We start from the raw sequence: 18052 nt of genomic DNA on the forward strand, positions 1-18052 counted from the left end.
AGTCATGAGAACACAACTTCCCCAGGCCTGGGCTGAAAAACAAGCTGTCCTTGAGACACAGAGTCACACGGTATCCGTACCTACTCTCTCACATGGAGTTATATTTAGCCCACTTCACAAACTACTGAATAGATATGTCATTAATGATGTTAGTGGATACTCTAGTGAAGCAGAGGCTTGTGGGAAGACAGTGAGGCACAGCAGCCACGTCACAACTGAAATCACCCATCGGTAGCACAGAATGTTGTATTTTACCAAGGCGGCATTATCATCCCTTCCATCCACCATTTTACTCATGCTTTCACAAGGTGAGTGAAGGTAGCAGCTCCAGGGCATCTGGTGATAGTAATAAATTACTACAAACGAGCTGAAAAAGCCCTTTTTAGGTCGAGCTTTTAGACAAGGCATGCACTGACTGTTGCCAGGCGCATTGTGGCTTACCAACAACATAGAGGGGCATGGAGCCCGCCCCCTGCCTACCATTGGTTTGCTTTCTTTGTCACTCTCATGTGGTTGCTTCATAAGCCCAGTTTAGCAATCTTGTGTTTGTTTCTTCCATGGGGCAGGCCCCCCTTACCGTTGTCGTTGGCTGGCTTTGCTACTTCCACTGTGCGCCTTTCGAGCTCGACTTTTTCCTTTTGTGTGAAGCACTCCATGAGACTTTGTGTTTGAACTGTTTCCCTCATACGTATCTCCCTGTTTTGCTCTCTATCGCCCGACTGCTTGGCCCCGTCACTCTACATTTGGTGCTTGCCAGTGTGCTTCTCCCCTTCGCCCATTGCACCCTCTGTATGTTTTCCTGTACTGGTGCCCTTTGTGTCCCTTAACTGTCCCTCCCGCCATCCCTCACGTTGCTTTAACCCACAAGGCCTTCCCCTTGTTGCTTTACAAATTCCCCGCCCACCCCTATGTTGTTTTAGCTTTTTAAAACTCCTCCAGCCCTTCCCCGTGTTGCTGTGGATGCCCCGTTTTTAGTAATTGATCTAACTCAGAGCATTAACTAAAAAAAAAGCACCTGCATCATTTTGTTGCCATTCACATACATGGGGTGTGCGCCTACAAAATGAATGAATGACTGAATATATGGGCGTGCTCCAGCAAAACTACAGGAGCAAAATAGCCTCTGCAGCAGGATAGCTGATGCCACAGCTGATAGTAACCCTGCAGTGCACAGACAGTTTGTTGTTTTAATCAGGGCAGGGTAACTCTTTTTTTCCCATTAGAGGAAGCAACGTGCCCGATCATTGACACAATTTTTAGGTAAACAATATTGTTTGACACAAATATCGTGTGAAAAATATTGTTTACTAAAACATGATGTCCCTGTTCTTAAAATGGTAAGTACAAAATTGTACAAAAACATGTATTGTATTTGCTTTTATGGCAGCAATTGCCAAAATAAAGCGTACTGAAATGAAATTAAATAGTAAGCACAAAAACATGAGGAAAAAAATATTGTTGACACTAATGTCGTCCAAACTATACAAAATATTGATTTTGTAATATAAATAGAGTTTAAAGTAGTAAATGTTAAATATTTAAATATATAAAGTTAATATAATGTAAATAAATAAACCCCACTAATATTAAAAATTATGTATAAATATACAATTATATAAACACACAAACACATATACATACATATATATTTGTGTTTGCCTTTTTATAAAAAATATATATATTGTGTAACATAATAAAATTATTTATTTTACATATCATTATTTTTTTTTTTTTTTAAATAACATTTTTATTGAGAACAAAATCCACAACATTGCAGCAGTCATGATACTTAATCGGCAGCTACACAGGCAAAGTATACATTCGGGCATTGGAGACGACAAGCGATACACCCAGGGCAGTAAGCATTGAAACAAGCCAGTCAGTGAAGTATTACAAAGGTGGTTACATATACATGTAAGAAACAGGGGGCCCCCCCCGCACACAGTATACGAGTGATGGCCTTAAGATTTCAGGTCACCGCACTTGCCCCCATTTTATCCAGGATAGCCTGTCTCTCCCTTCTGAGTTCCACCGTTGGAGAAATACAGATGTCCCCCCGATATTTATTCCATCGTCCCCACTTGTGGTCCCACTTCCTAGGGCAACCTCGACTCTTGTAGACCGTTTTCTCCGCCACCATAGCTAGATCCATATCAGTGGCCCAAACGCGCAGCGGCGGCATGGTGGCTACCCCCCACTTCTGGGCAATATTCCTTTTAGCAATGGCTCACCCCACCGCCGTCCACTCCTGCTCCACCTGGGTGAGGTCCGTATCTTCCCACACATTAAGGAGGCAGAGCTGAGGAGAGGGGGCGATGGGCTTACCTATGGACCTCGCCCTCTGTCGGGTGACTTCTATCCAGTAGTGCTGAATAAGGGGGCAAGCCCATAGAATATGTAGAAATGTACCTGTCTGGTGACATTGTCGTAGGCAGAGCGCGTCCGGACGTCTTCCCAATTTACACAACAGTGTAGCATCAAAATACACACGGTGCAGAACTTTTTAGCTGAACTAGGCGGAGTCGCATCGGTATTGCCACCTCCCGAGGGGAAGCTAGCGCTTCAACCCAGTCCTCGTCAGCCATTTCTCCCAAATCCGTCTCCCACCTGGCTCGTAATTTCCACATTGGGTCGGTACGATTATTAATTAACTTCTTATACGTCAAGGAGATAGCCCTGCGGTCCATTGGGTCCAGCAACACTCTGTCCTCCAAAGGAGAGGAGTCTGAAAGGGGTGCACCAGCGGGGAGGGCGCCGTCGAGAGCATGGCTAATTTGAAGATATCGATAATACTCTGAGGGTGTGAGCTGGTATTTAAGCTGAAGCTCCGCGAAGGACGCCTTCTTGCCTTTAATCCATACATCCCCCACCGTAGAGATACCAATAAGGTCCCATTTATCGAAACCGGCGCAGGTGCTCAGTCGCCCCAGACAATCAGGCTACCAGAGTGGGGTGGCCTTTGTCATCCGCCCATACCAACCCATGCGCCTCTGGAGCATGTGCCAGGTTTCCACCGTCCGGGCCGTGGGGCCAGTCAAGCCCAGATTTTTTGGGCTTGAGTACAATGCCCTGTTATAACCTCCCTTCCCCAAAAGCCAGAGGTCAGTACGGAAGCTAGGATCATCATGAGACCCGAACACCCACTGGTTGACTGCGATCAACTGTGTTGCCTGGTAGTAAAGGCGTAAGTCCGGTAATCCGATCCCACCATCATACCAGCCCATTGTCAGTTTTTGCATTGCGATACGCGGCGGCCCAGTATCCCACAACAAACCGCGCAGTGCTGCATCAATCTTCAAAAAATAGGATTCTGGAATCGGGATGGGCGTATTTTGTAGGGCATAGAGAAAACGGGGGAGGGCTAGCATCTTAAAAAAGGCTGCCCGGCCCAAGAGTGTGAGGGGCAGTGTCTTCCAGTGGCCCACATCTGCCCTGAACCGCTGCAATGGGCCCACTAGGTTTCGCTCTTGAAATAGGGATGGGTCCGATGTTATGAAGATGCCGAGGTATTGGAAACCCTGTAATGCCACCGGGATGGTATACACCCTAGGACTATGCGTCGGGTCACCCCAGAGAGGGTACATCTGGGATTTGGACCATCTGGTACCCCGAGTGGGCCTCAAAAATATGAAAAATATGAAGTACCCGATGGACCGAGCGCGCCGGGGAAGCCAGGTACAACAAAATATCGTCCGCATATAAAGAAATACGGTCTTCATGATCTGCTGTCCATTTAAGTCCCCTGATTTCAGGGTCACTCCGGATCCAGACCACGAGTGGCTCAAGTGCCAAGGCAAAAAGAAGCGGCGACAGTGGACAGCCCTGTCTCGTGCCACGGCATAGGGAGAAGGAGCTCGAACGGTGATTGTTAACTGATACATGGGCCGTAGGGGAGTTAGATAGCAGTCGGATCCACCCTATCAGCCGGGGAACCAACCCCACACGGGCCAGGACCGCGAAGAGATACTCCCACGCCACCGTATCAAACGCCATTTTGGCATCGAGCGCGAGCAAAAGTGCTTCTTCTTGGAGTGTTGCAGCACAGCCCAATGCCCCGTGCACACGGCGCAGATTACGAGCAGAATTACGGCCTGGCATGAATCCCGACTGGTCCGGGTGGATCAGTGCAGTGAGATATGGAAGCAGACGATTGGCCAGCAGTTTGGCCAGGATCTTGGCTTCGACTGTGATCAGGGAAATGGGTCGGTACGATGCACACTCGTCCTCTGGTTTACCGGGTTTGCTGATAACCACTATGGTGGCGGTACGGATATCGGCTGGGAGGACGCCAGTCTCGTAACACTCATTATATAAATTCAGCAAGTGGGGCGCAAGTTTCAGAGCCATAGATTTCATGAGTTCTATCGGGATTCCGTTGGGGCCCATGGCCTTGCCGGACCGGTTATCTCGAATGGCTTTTTGAATCTCCTCAATTGAAATATCCACCTCCAGAGCCTCCTTATCTTGCTGAGAAACACAGCGCATTTCAATAGTGGCAAGGAGGTCTGCCGCCCATCGTGCCTGCGAGTTCTGCGGCGGAGTATATATTTGCTCATAATACTTTGCAAACGTTTCGGCAATGTTTTGAGGGTCAGTGATCAGCACACCATCCGACCCTTTGATAGCACCCACCCACCGCGCAGCCAATTCCTTACGTTCCAGCCATGCCAACAATTTACCGGTGCGTTCACCCAGCTCGTATATTCTGTGCCGGGTAGCAAGGGCACGTCGGTTGGCATCTTCCAAGAGCAGTTGCCTATAGTCCTGTCTCTTAACATTAAGTATGTGTTGGGTCTCGTGGGTAGGGGTATGCGAAACCCCGCGCTCGAGGAGTAGTATCTCCGCCTCCAATTCGCGAACTCGTCGCCTACGTTCAGTCTTGTGTCCCACAATCATGGACAACGCCCGTCCATTGATAACTGCACTGTAAGCGCCCCATAGCGTTATCGCCAATGCCACCGACCCCGTGTTTTCATCAAAATAGTGATCCGTATCTTGCAGCAAGGAATCTCTAATGTGCGGGATTTTCAGCAACCAGGGCTGAATCATGATGGGGCCAGGCTGTCGTATCCTACTGGCCCCAAAGATGGACTTTACCGGGGAGTGGTCGGATATCCCCTGTGCTAGGCTCATGGACTCAGTGAAGTGTTGAATATGTTGCGCCTGTGTGAACAGGTAGTCAAGCCGCGAGTGACTGCCATGAACGCCAGATTGAAAAGTGTAGAGTGTGTCTCGGGGGTGAGACCATCTCCAGATGTCTACCAGGCCGAAGGCGTCTGTAAAATTGCACAGTGGCGAGCCCTGCGGAGCTTCCCGTCGGGGCGGAGTGCGATCTACGGCCGTGTCCATCGTCAAGTTAAAGTCGCCGCCCACAAACAGGGCCCCCTCCGACAAGGTCATCAAGAGCGTCCCCACATCTGCTAGGGTCTGGCGTTGAAGGCCCGGTGGCGCATACACTGAGAGCAAATTGAGGACCCTCCCCTCCCAGCTACCTGAACAAGCAACATACCTACCCTGCGGTTCAGTCCGTGTAGTGTGAATCACATAGGGGCAACCCTTACGTAGGAGGATCCCCACCCCTCTTGATCCCGAGGTAAAGCCAGAGTGCGCTACCGTACGATACCCCTTTCGGTCCAGGGCCTAACATGAGTTACCTATGAGGTGTGTTTCTGGGAGCAACACCACGTCTAATCGGTCCCGATAATTATATTGTTGCACTATACCCCGTTTGATTTTGTCGCCCAGCCCATTTATATTCCAGGTCATTAGGCTAAGTCCCTGAGTAATAGCCATAAGATCCCAACAGTAACCTGCAATGGTCGGAGTGCCCATCGCATAGAGGTCCATTAGCCCCCACCCTAAATACAGCATCAGCCGCCCCCACGCCCTTCATGAAGACGAAGGAGAGGAGACCAGGAGCCTGTAGGTGAATACTCCGTGCCACGCATTGATAAAGAATGCCATTTAGTACTGCTGCAAGAAAACAATAGAAAACAACCCCCCAAACAAACCCAATCAAACAAATGGATACCCCTGAAAAGGCATCTCCCACCCTGCCTCCCTGCATAACGGGACTAGAACCGCCCGCCTCCCCCAACATGCAGAGCGCCTGTCGCCCCCCCATGAACAATTCGAGGAAACGTGTGCCGCCCCACTCCATCACATCAACTGACATCTCATAGGATTCGTCCCCTCCCCCCCGACCACATCCCCACTAGGAAAGAAAATTCTTAGCACTGCTTGGATCGCCAGAGCCCCTCCAAACTAGCCCCATCTTAGCGGCAGTAGTCGCACCCATGTCTATATAGAAAACTGTTCTGACGAATACATACACATTTGAGGAAAGCCACTCTACGATTGTGGAAACCAGGCTATCGTCCCCCCAATGTCTGCAACGGGGGCCCATGGTGACAACGTACCAAAGGGGTGAACACTCCCCACATCTCGGGGCCCCCACATACTAGTTATCCTATCATCGTGAAGATATTAGTCCGCTTCTGACACATTCCGGGGAGTTCCGACGTGGCCATACAAAACTCTATACCATCTTACCAACGTCCAGAGTTAGGGTTCCCCAGCAGGGTCCGGGGCATCAGAGTCTGAGCGTGAAGGAGAACGCCTTTGCTGGCGCCAATCGTCGGCCTTATCTGCCGCCGATGGCCCCCTTTTCTTCCGTTTGTCCACAGTGCACCAGCCCTCCAGCCAGTCCCAAGCATCCTCCGGGCGCGTAAAGAACCATGACTTGCCATCGGCCTCCACCCGCAGCTTGGCAGGGAACATCATTGCGTACTTGACTTCCTGTTCACGAAGAGCCTTTTTTAACTCCAGGAAGCTACGTCTTTGTTTCTGAACTCTTAGGGTAAAATCAGGAAAGAACTTGATTTTCCTGTCCTCAACCGTGACTGGCGGAGCCGCCCTCGCCGTTTGAAGAATAATGTCTCGGTCATGGAAATTAAACACTCGGGCAAGAAGTGGTCGAGGAGGGGCCCCCGGTCGAGGGCGACCACCTGGCACCCGATGGGCTCTTTCAATTGAAAAACACTTTGAGAGCCCTCGAGGCTGCAGGTGTGTGAGGACCAAGTCCTCGACAAAGAGATCCACTGCCTGTCCCTCCGCCCGCTCCGGGACACCAATAATTCGAACATTATTCCGACGCATCCTGCCTTCATAGTCGTCCAACTGCTGGGCAAGTACCTCATGGGAGGCACGCAGGTCAGCGACCTCACGTTTGAGAAGGCCAGTGTCGCTGGACAGTTCTTTGGTGACACTTTCCACTGCCCCCACGCGGTCGGCGATTTTTCTCACATCCTCACGAATCAGACCCACATCGGTGGCCACTGTATCGATCCGAGTTTCAAGGGAAGCCTTGACCGCAGTGATAGCATCCAGGAGGTCTTTATTCGTCGGTTCTATCTTGCCGTCTGAGGCCGGCGTCCCGACCCGATCACCGCCCTGCTGGTGTTGCCATGCGAATTTCTCCAGTTTAGTCTGTGTCGCCGTTTTGCTGCTCCGCCCGGATGGCATGGTCACGATTCAGGAGACGCACCCCAGCTATAGGGCGCAGCCGCTATTCCCCGCCGCCTGCGGTGGAGAATTCCACCCGGCCTGTCGGCTTTCGCTGGCTACACCCCAGCCGCCGGGACACCCCACTCGGCCCAAATACCCAGCAATGGAACACGGTGGTGGCAGGCCTCCGTCCTCCGCTCACTCGAGTCGCCTCTTCAGTAGTGTTGCGTTCCAGCCGTCAGTGCCACCCCGGGGAAGCCAGTCGCCGTCCGTCGAACAGCCTCAGTGCCCAACCGTCTAGAAAGTCGTCACTCCAGTCCCGCGGGCCATGCACCACTGGCGTCCGAGGCCCACCACAGCGCAGGAGCGGGGAATCGAGGACCTCCCACACGGTCCCCCACGTTACGTTCAAGCGGCACTGTGTAGTCGTTGGGCCCCTCCCGGAATGCCCCCACTCCCACCAGGTATTATCCACCAACCTGGATCGGACTGCTGGGGCAGAGGAGCCGGAGGATCGCCCCCGCCGCTCGGGGCATGCGCGCCAATCGCCCCGGAGCCGCCGTCATTCAGGCCTCAGCATGACATCCAGCCGCCGGGGCGGACCTCCACAACGTATCGGCCAGGCCACGTCAGGGCAGCAGACCGGTCCCTCTTCTCCCCGCTGGGTCCGCACCTCTGCCACCAAAGTTTATAGATGGCGATCCGGCGGGGCGCCCGTCCGCTCGCACTGGGACCCACCACTGTATCAACGACGGCACCAAGCTCCCTGACCCTACCTCCAGGAGCAGTCGATCGCCACAATAGCCTCACTCCGTCGACTCCCCAGGCGGGGCACGTCCCCCTCAGGCAGTGTAGCGGCCGAAATGCTGGGTCCGGAGCTTTGCCGCAGCATCTCCTCAATTTCACCCCTTGCAGCAGCTGGAAGCCCCGGGGCACAGGGGCGGCCACCGGACCCTGCGGAACAAGCTACCGCAGTGATGGCGGCGCCGAGCCTCAAAGCGCCACCTCCCGGAGACACCAGGCCGCAGCCGCGGCCTCGCGTAGGCGTTGTGTCCGTCAGGGCAGCGTCTCTCCCAGCCCGGTCCCCGTCCAGCACTCGGGGAAAGGCACCTCGTCTCGGCCCCACCTCCGATCGGCCCAAATTTCGCTGCCGGGTCCGCGGGAGCCTCGGAACCACTAGGGACACCTTACAGCATGGGTCGGGGCCTCGGGGCACGAATATTCAGGATATTGCGGGAGTGGCGCTGCAGAGCCTCGCTACTGAGCGGCCATTCTCGTCGGCATGCAAGCCACGCCCCCATTATTACTTTAAAAATATTTCAAATGTATTACTATGAAATTAAACATATATATATATATATATATATTTAGAAAATCACCAAACTGCCCGTCCGGCAGTAGCAGGCATCCACAGCACCCCAATCAGGACTCGAAGCAGTTTTAGATTATCTTATACTTTATTCCATCACCAAGGTAGGGGATACAAACGGTCTACGCGTTTCGGCGATGTGCCTATATATATCTATATATTCACAGCAAAAAACATAGGTTTCAGGTACGTTATAGTTACAAATTAGCATTTAAAAAACACCTTAGAAATTCACTGAAAAAACCATAGGTTACAGGGGCATTATAGTTAGTTGGACATTTCACTCTTACAAAACCATAGAAATTCCACTGTTATAGTTAGCTCAGCTAACTATAACTCGCGCACGCGCAATGCACTGCTCATGATGTCACATATTACATCCTTCATGACATGGTCAGTGACATCACTGATGACATCACTGATGACATCTCAAATGACATCACTGATGACATCATCCAGTGACTGTGTTTCTGTAAAGTTTAAATATGTTTTATATATATTCCAATGTGTATTGAAGAATGAGTGGGTGTATACGTGTCTGCATGGAGGATTTAGTAGGTGCGTAACTGACTGTATAAGTGACAGATTAAATATGTCTTACTGAATGCATGGGTTAGTGACTAAACTGTGTGAATGTCTGTATCAGTCTTTCTGTTGTTGTATAATCTGCTGCATGGGTTGGTCAGTAGCTACATGAGTGTCTATTTAGCTTATTGATTGGTTGTCTGAGTATTTTTTGGTGAGATTGAGTGTGTGTGTGGGTGGGTGGGAGGTGTGTGACTCTGTGCATAGATGTGTGAGTGGTTGATTCACTGGGTGTATGGGTTCAAGAGTGCATGTGTGCGTGAGTGTGTGTATAGGTGTGTTGGTGAGTTAATGGATGTCTCAGTGGTACATGTCCAAGTAACTACATATGTAAAAGGCAGTGTATGTGAGAGGTTAAGTATATAAATGACTATACATGAGAGTCAGTGATTGTGAGACTGGCTGTATGGATGAGTGTGTACTTGTATCACTGATTATATAAGAGAGTAATTATGATTTAGTATCTGTATGAATAAGTAAGGTGGTGTGTGTATAATTGTATAGGTGAGTAAATGGGAGTGTTATTGATTCTTTGCATGACTGACTAGGTGTGTGAGTAACTGCATGGATGAGTGGCGGTGTGTGAACATCTGTATAGGTGTATGAGTGCATATGATAGTGTTGTATAGATGAGTGACTGCATGTAAGAGTGATTCTATGGGTGAATGAGTGAATGTGTGTGTAGACCTAGGAATCAGTGAGTGCATATGTAGTAACTGGTATTGGTGTGTCAATGATTTAGAAAACGGTAGTCTGTATTTTACAGTGGGTGTATCAAAGGTTATATTAGAGTGTGAGGAGGTGCATCAGATCTTCACGTGGATGATGTAATCAGTGATGTAATCAGTGATGTCATCAGTGATGTCACTAACCATGTCATGAATGATGTAATATGTGACGTCATGAGCAGTGCATTGCGGGTGCACGAGTTATAGTTAGCTGAACTAACTATAACAGTGGAATTTCTATGGTTTTGTAAGAGTGAAATGTCCAGCTAACTATAATGTCCCTGAAACCTATGGTTTTTTTTAGTGAATTTCTAAGGTTTTTTAAATGCTAATTTCTAATTATAACTTACCTGAAACCTATGTTTTTTTCAGTGAATTTCAATGTTTTTTTAAATGCTAATTTCTAATTATGACATCCCTATTGAGTCCCCTTGAATCCTGAAGGTCCCTGGTGGCCAAGTAGCCCACCAGGTACATCCAGTAAGTGTCAAGGCCTTGAATCCTCAGAGTCGTACGATTCTCAAATGGGTTCCACCTCCCGATAGCCCCAAGGTCTGAATGAGACAACAGACTTGATGGGGAGATCAGGTGAGGGAAGGGAAGGATGCGAACAGCAGGGAGGGAGACCTGGAACGAGAGTAAAGCACTATGAGAACAACCAACATATACACCAAGGCACATGTAGTTATTTCTATACAAAACCATGTAATGGCTCTAATACCTGTAAAGGAAAATAACGATTCGGCTATCCGTGATCATGTATTCAACAGGTAGAGCAGCCACTAGCAGCCTAGGGGTGGAACAAGGTAAGACAGATGAGGACTATGAGTATCTTCCCCCCCAGAGGTGTGATACAGAAATTACACACAACATACCATTCTGGTTTTGTAGTGGCGTTTAACAGGGGGGTAAGGAGCGGATGCTTTGATATGCTCCACAATCCACTGCTGTAGAAAGACAAATAAACAAGCCAAGGCAGGTGCATCGTTAAAACAGGAAGGAATCCCACTCTCTTATGATTGTATTCCACACGTAGATAGAGGTAATTATGCCGAGGTTCCAATCCGTCTTGGACCCTTCTTTCCGCATTAACCCCCCCACGTAACACACAGTCTTGATATCCTGCGAGCGAAATCCCCAATACCCCTTGGGAGCTCTATGAAGGGTTAGGCCAGTTAGTGTAAAAGAAACACGCAGAGTTGTAACCCCAGCCGAAGTGCCGACGGCAGCTACAGGGTTAATTCACCTCAGGGAGAGGGCATAGAAGTACCATAATGGTCAGAGTGCATTCAGGTTGCCGCGATTAACACGTGCAACCAGTTTCCAAAATTACAAGAGACAGTGGTAATTTACTTTCAAGTACCACACATTCGTAAGCGCGCCTTGTGTAAAGCCACCTGGAAGAGTTCGCTCGGAAAGCCCCGCAAGAGCCGGAAACAAGTCTCGTCCAACGGGGCTTCACAGTGATAAAGTTGGGATCCCGCAACCCAGCTGCAAATCCCGTATCAAGATGTCACAAAGAAACAAGGAGTTTGTGGTGCCAGAAGCACCCCTACCAGTCCTCCTCGCGTCTCAGGTTCTCGGCTCAGTTCCTTGAATCAACGGCACCCTGGAAGCGGTCATATGCTGGAAACGAGGTGACATCACACGCATAACCGGCCCAGCGCCTCATTGGACATGTCATTTTATCGCGCGTGGCAGTGTTCTTCTGTGGCCGCCATGATGCGCCGCAACAGTAAGCACCAGAGAGCTGCGTTTCAGAGAGGTGTTCTGAGGCCATGCCCCTTTTTACACCACGCTGCAAATGCGGCTTCTGGCGCACTGCTGCTCAGAGGGTGAAGTCTACTTGTGTCTTGAGGTCCTCAGGACACAAGAGGACCTCATCGCCCCACCAGCAGTGCACCAGAAGCCGCATTTGCAGCGTGGTGTAAAAAGGGGCGTGGCCTCGGAGCACTTCTCTGCAACACAGCCCTGTGGCGTTTACAAGAGGTACCTGGTGGACTAGTTGGCGCCCAGGGACCCTCAGGATTGAAGGGGAATTAATCCCCCAACTTAAAACGCGCCACAGGGCACGTTTGCACTGTGGTGCAGGCAGGGGGCGGGGCCTGATGTGACAAGTGTGCAAACACGCCCTGTGGCGTGTTTTAAGTTGGGGGATTAAGTCCCGTTGAATCCTGAGGGTCCCTGAGGGCCAACTAGCCCACCAGCTACCTCCAGTAAGCACCACAGAGCTGCGTTGCCGAGTGGTATAAAAAGGGGGCGTGGCCTTGGACCACCACTCTGCAACACAGCTCCCTGGTGCTTACTGGAGGTACCTGGTGGGCTAGTTGGCCCCAGGAACCCTTAGGATTGAAGGGGGCTTAATCCTCCAACCAAAAACGCACCCCAGGGTGCGTTTGCACACTTGTCAAATCAGGCCACGCCCCCTCCCTGCACCACTGTGCAAACACGCCCCTTGGTGCGTTGTAAATTGGGGGATTAAATCACCTTGAGTCCTGAGGGTCCCTGGAGTCCAAATAGCTCACCAGGTACCTCCAGTAAGCGCCACAGAGCTGCGTTGCAGAGAGGTGTAAAAAGGGGCATGGCCTCGGACCACTTCTCTGCAAGGCAGCCCTGTGGCGCATACTGGCGGTACCTGGTTGTTGGCCCCCAGGGACCCCCAGTATTGAAGGGGAATTAATTCTCCAACTTAAAATGCACCACAGGATGCATTAGCAGAGTGTTGCTGGGAGGGGGAGGGGCCTCCGGCACGATGCCAATCTTTTTTTTATTTGAATTTTTTAGAAGGGGGCTGTGTGGCCCCCCTCCCGGGGCATCTATTGGCCCCGGGGACCCCATCCCCGGGCCAGCCTTTATTTATTTTGGGATTTTCTTGGGGGGAGGGGGGCCGCTTGGCCCCCTCCCAGGCCACTTCTAGCTCCGAGGACCCCATCCCCTGGGGCCTGGCCACTCCCCAATGCCCCCACGGTCCCGCCGGCTCCCTGCCTCCTGCGGGAGCCGGCATTGCTTTTCCACACGGGGAGCTGCTGACATGCAGCTCCCCGTGTGGAAAAGCAATCTGCTTTGGATTTTGCTAAGCAGAGTACAAAATATCAAATGGACAATGTCCCCGGGACCTGGACCACCCGAGGGCTTATAGAAAACGAAGCGCGGGAGTCCGCGCTTCATTTTTTAAAAATAATTTCAGAGGGATTCGCGACCCCAATGTGACTTCTGCCGAAATTATTTTTTTTTAAAATGCTTTTTTTGGCCCTGGGGGTCCTTGTGGGATGCCCTGAGCAGGCCTGGGGGGTCAGGGTGTTTCTTCCCTGCCCCCTTTTCTTGTTTTTCAACTTTGTTTTACTGTTTTCTGGTGACTCGGTTCTACCGAGTCACAAGATGGCTGCCAACACTTCCTGGTTTGGAATGCTGGCAGCCAATCACAGTGAAGCTCGTGGTCGGGAGGGGTCGCGAATCCACCGCATCCCTAGATATCGAAACATTTATTTTTGAATTTCTCAGCAACTACTGAACGGATTTACACTATTTAAAAAAAAACGCTTTCTGAACCAAGCACTACCTTTTTGCCAAATTTGGTGTAATTCCGTTCAGCAGTTCGGGCTGCAGCCTTGGCTAAAGTTTCCAATGGGAAATTGATTTTGCGACCTCTATTTTTTAAATTTTTCAGGAACTACTGAACGGATTTACCCCATTTAACAAAAAGGACTCTTTCTGAACCAAGGGCTACCTTTTTGCTAAATTTGGTGTAATTCCGTTCAGCAGTTCGGGCTGGAGCCGTGTCTAAAGTTTCCTATTGAAATTAACATGGAGAAAACACGTTTAGGGATCCCCCTTTTTTCTCGGCTCCCGCTTGGTGAATCACCTCAAGACAGGAGGTGACCGTAGCGCCCCACTAGTTTTGAAAATTTTGCGATGATTCATCAAACGACGCCAAAGTTATTGGGAAAACAAAAAATGCTTTTCATATGGAAAATAGGTCCTAACTAGAACTACCTACTGGCTACCGCCAGTAGGTAATATATATATATATAGATATATATATAGATATATTATTGCAAGGCTATGATTGAAACCTTCGCTGTTATGAATGTGCGTAAGCAGGCCTTTGTTTCTCGTGTTTATGCATTAATAAAACACAATTTATTCTGTGCAACAAATAAGGTATTTAACAGGCAATGAAAATAATGTGCAAGTACATGTCATTTTGCAATTAATGGGATTGGTGCTGTGCTAATAACACTATTAATGCTCCCATTTACTTAATAACTTTATGAATGTGTATGTTTTCCATGTCCAGAACTTTATAAACGATGAGCCATTTGGGAAAGAGCCAATCTCTTCTTCTTAGAAACTTTTCTGCTTGTTGCCTCGAGAGGGCTAGATGCTCGTGGTCCTTTCAGTAATAAGGCCAATTTACTTTTATTGATTTGACTGATTGTCAGATGTGCTGCGCTTTTATAATTTCTTAAATGCACGTTACATTATAGCATTTAGGATTTTGGTTTTATGCTAATTCCTTTGAATCTAATGGCTTTTCCGTTCTGTAATACTACTCTTATTTGAATGAATCTACAAATACTGGTAAGTGGGAAGCCTTGTTCTGCAGATTTTCATAATGGTCTTGGCTGAGAATTAAAGTTCAGGATCCTTACTTTCCTGCCCATCGACCCTCCTTGATTAATGAGGGGTCCAGTGTCGACGGTTTGTGGTCTAGAGATACTTTCATTGGGTAATTAGTGTTAGTGCTAATTACAAAGCTTATTAGTGGGTAATTAGAACTTGAAGTTGGAGAACTCTGTTGTGCAGTGAAGTGGTTGTTCATACATTGGGAGTCTGACAAAGGTGACCTGGCGGTGCAGTTCAGAAGGTTGGGTTGTGAGTACTAATAGTGTTGTATTTCTTGCTGGTGTGATTTACAATTCATGTTTGGGTGTTTTGTTGATTGCGTCTCTATTGTGTTTTGGGTATTCTGTTGTGCACTTTATGTAGCATGGTATGTATATCTGTTGATTAGGGTGCATTATTAAACACTTTTGATTATTTATTTGTCTTGACACTGCACATTTTATTTGAAGATATTGGATTTTTATGGAGAACTCGAGTTAGGTGTTGTGACTGTGAAAGTTTAAAGATGAGGTATTGAGGCTTTTGAGATTATGACTTCCTTAAAGGTTTAGTTGTGAGTGAGCAGTGATTAAGAGAGGAATAATTGTAGTTTATTCTGTGCACATGGGTAGGCTATATATTGATTCCAGGCTAGATCATCGCAGGTCAATGCCTCGCTCAGTGTGTACATGGTTGGGTAGTGCATGGAAGCACTGCTTACCTCCTGAAGTAAGTTTGATTTCTGTCCAGTTTCCCAGTACACGGACACAGGTTTTATTGTTTATTTTTTGGGGTTTATGAGTTATTGTGTTTGAAGAAACTGTTTTGTGATTACATTGGTGTTTAATTGTGTGGTAAAATGTGAAGTTTGTTTGAAATTACAATGGTTGCGCATCTTGGTAAATCTGAAAAGAGCTCACTGCCAGCAGCACAAATTCCCTTTCTGGTTGAAAGTCCGGCTCATGAGATGGTTGTAAATTCAGGCATGCTTATTGCTTAAAGAATGGCACAAAGCTACTGCAAATGACAAAAAGTTAACATTTTGCCAAAATGGTACTTCTGAATGGAAGAAACTTGCTTACTTGAGACATAGATTGTGTGCAACCAAGACCTGCGCAGCTTGAAGCATTGAATGAATGGGAGTTGGTAGTCAATATGAAGGCACAACCGAAAATAGTCAGAGATCAGGTTAGTAAAGCTGTGCATGATTGGATGGACTCTAGGTTGCATTTGCAGAAAAATGCATTTGCTGTGATACCAATGATCCAGTAAAAGACAAATCAAAACAAATGAAAAATAAAAATGAGAAAAAGACTGATTCAGATGACGAGGATGAATTAATGTATGGATTGTTTAGTGTGAATACTCCACCACCTTATAATGAGGTTGGTGAATTGGAGATGGGTCCAGAGATTGTAAACTCGGTATTCGAATTTTCACCAAAGAGTGGGGCAGCAGTTGCTTAGGATGGCGTTTCGACAAGTAAATTGAATTTGCAACTAATTATTGATTGAAAAGCTGGTCAAAATAGGGATTCTAAAATTTGCATTTGGTGAATTGGTACATTCAGACTTGAAAGCAGGAAAGCAGGCTTTTCGTGCACATGAGAAACTTGAAAGTGTAGTAAATGAGATGGGTGTAGATTTGAACAAAAAAAAATCTGTAGCCATATATATTTGAACAAACAGAAAATTAGATACATAAAGAGACAGTTATAGAGTAGGGAACACATTTACGAGGACTTGTGGAAATTATTAGAGATTGATAAAATGTGGAAATGTACACGTGTGAATGGATTTCAAAACCATTGATGAATGAACTCTGAGTGTGACTGTGGAAGATGAATTTCCATTGAGACACGTGCCAGGAGGAGCTTATTTTTAAGTGCCCTGTAGCAGATAGGATTTATTGAATTTAACTAAAGAATTTCCACAGAGAAGAACCTGAGAAGTGCTATACTGAAGTGGAAAGAAGTATAACTGTGTTAAGGATGTTGTGGAAAGACTTAGTTGAATTGTTTTATAATGGTATTTTAAGGATTGTTTTTATTTAAATGTATTATTCATTGGTTTTCTGTATTGTATACTTGAACTGTGACTTTTATGGCATTTGACCGAAATAAAGTATCAAAATAAAATGAATTGTTTTCAATCATAGTACTGAGGGAATTTTTGATTGAATGTAAGGTGGCAGTGAAGTAGCCAGATGAAGAACAGTGTAGAAGTCCACCTAGTTCTAAGCCTTCATCCGTGGTAAAGGAAGCATATGCTGCCTGACACACAATTAAACGGGTGGAATTTATAACCTACCCCTCTAGGGAAAAGAGGTCAAAGAAGTGGACGTTTCAAATAAACAAGTGATTAATAAGTTGTCAGCCAATGTTCACGGAAAAATAGGTTCATTAATAATTGAGCATACATTCATGATTAGTGAAATCAGCCCAGTATATCTGTTGGGTGATGACCTATTGTATAAATTAAATTGCATAATTTATTGTACACCAAATGGCATCTATTTTCAAACAAAAGATCCTGATTTTGACTTGAAGATGAAACACAGGATGTGAGACAATTTATATTTCTGGTTCTCACAGATGAGGACTTGTCACCAGATTTAAGACAGAGTGAAGAAGGAGGTTTGAGATTTTACTGGAAAAGATTTTGGGCTTAGAAAAGAAGGTGCATATTAATATGAAACCAGATGCAGAATGACCATGGATTTCCCAATATAGACTTTCTTGTAAAGCTGAAGAATGGATTGCACTTGTGATTGAAAAGATGGTAGAACAAAGCATTCTAAAAGAAATTTTGGGAAACCCATGTAATTCACCTATAATGGGTTGGGAAAAGCCTAATGGAAAATGAATAATAGTTCAAATTCTTGGAAGAATTAATGAGATAGTAGCCCATGTTATTCCATGGTACGGAATCCAACAGAGATTTTGTATATATTTCAGCAGAAGCAGTGTGAACCACAGTGATTGATTTGTGTTCCAGATTTGTCTCCATTCCTCTACATGAGGATAGCCTGTATCTTTTTGTATTAATTTACATTTGTATATAAATATATAGACAAATATAAATATAATAATTGTTATGTTATTTAGCTCCTAATAAGAGTTATTTTAATGAAACTGTAATAATTGTTAAAAATGTTGTTAGCTAATTATTAGTATCTCAAATTATTATTATGGATAGCTTTTAATATATTCCAATACATAGTAAACAAATAGAAAGTTGTTTTATGTAGGTGGCATTTT

The 18052-nt window shown here is 47.1% G+C and overlaps 1 protein-coding gene across 1 annotated transcript in view; it reads left to right on the forward strand.

Moving 5' to 3' along the window:
• Positions 1-206: 206 nt before the first annotated feature.
• LOC146834504 (uncharacterized) overlaps positions 207-18052 on the forward strand; it is a 42627-nt gene continuing 24781 nt past the window's right edge. The window contains exon 1 of the mRNA XM_085600113.1: positions 207-308. The gene's annotated coding sequence lies outside the window, so the exon portion shown is untranslated. The remainder of the gene's footprint in view (positions 309-18052) is intronic.

The sequence above is a fragment of the Triturus cristatus genome, chromosome 4_2 (genome assembly GCF_964204655.1).
Source record: "Triturus cristatus chromosome 4_2, aTriCri1.1, whole genome shotgun sequence".
Lineage (NCBI taxonomy): Eukaryota > Metazoa > Chordata > Amphibia > Caudata > Salamandridae > Triturus > Triturus cristatus.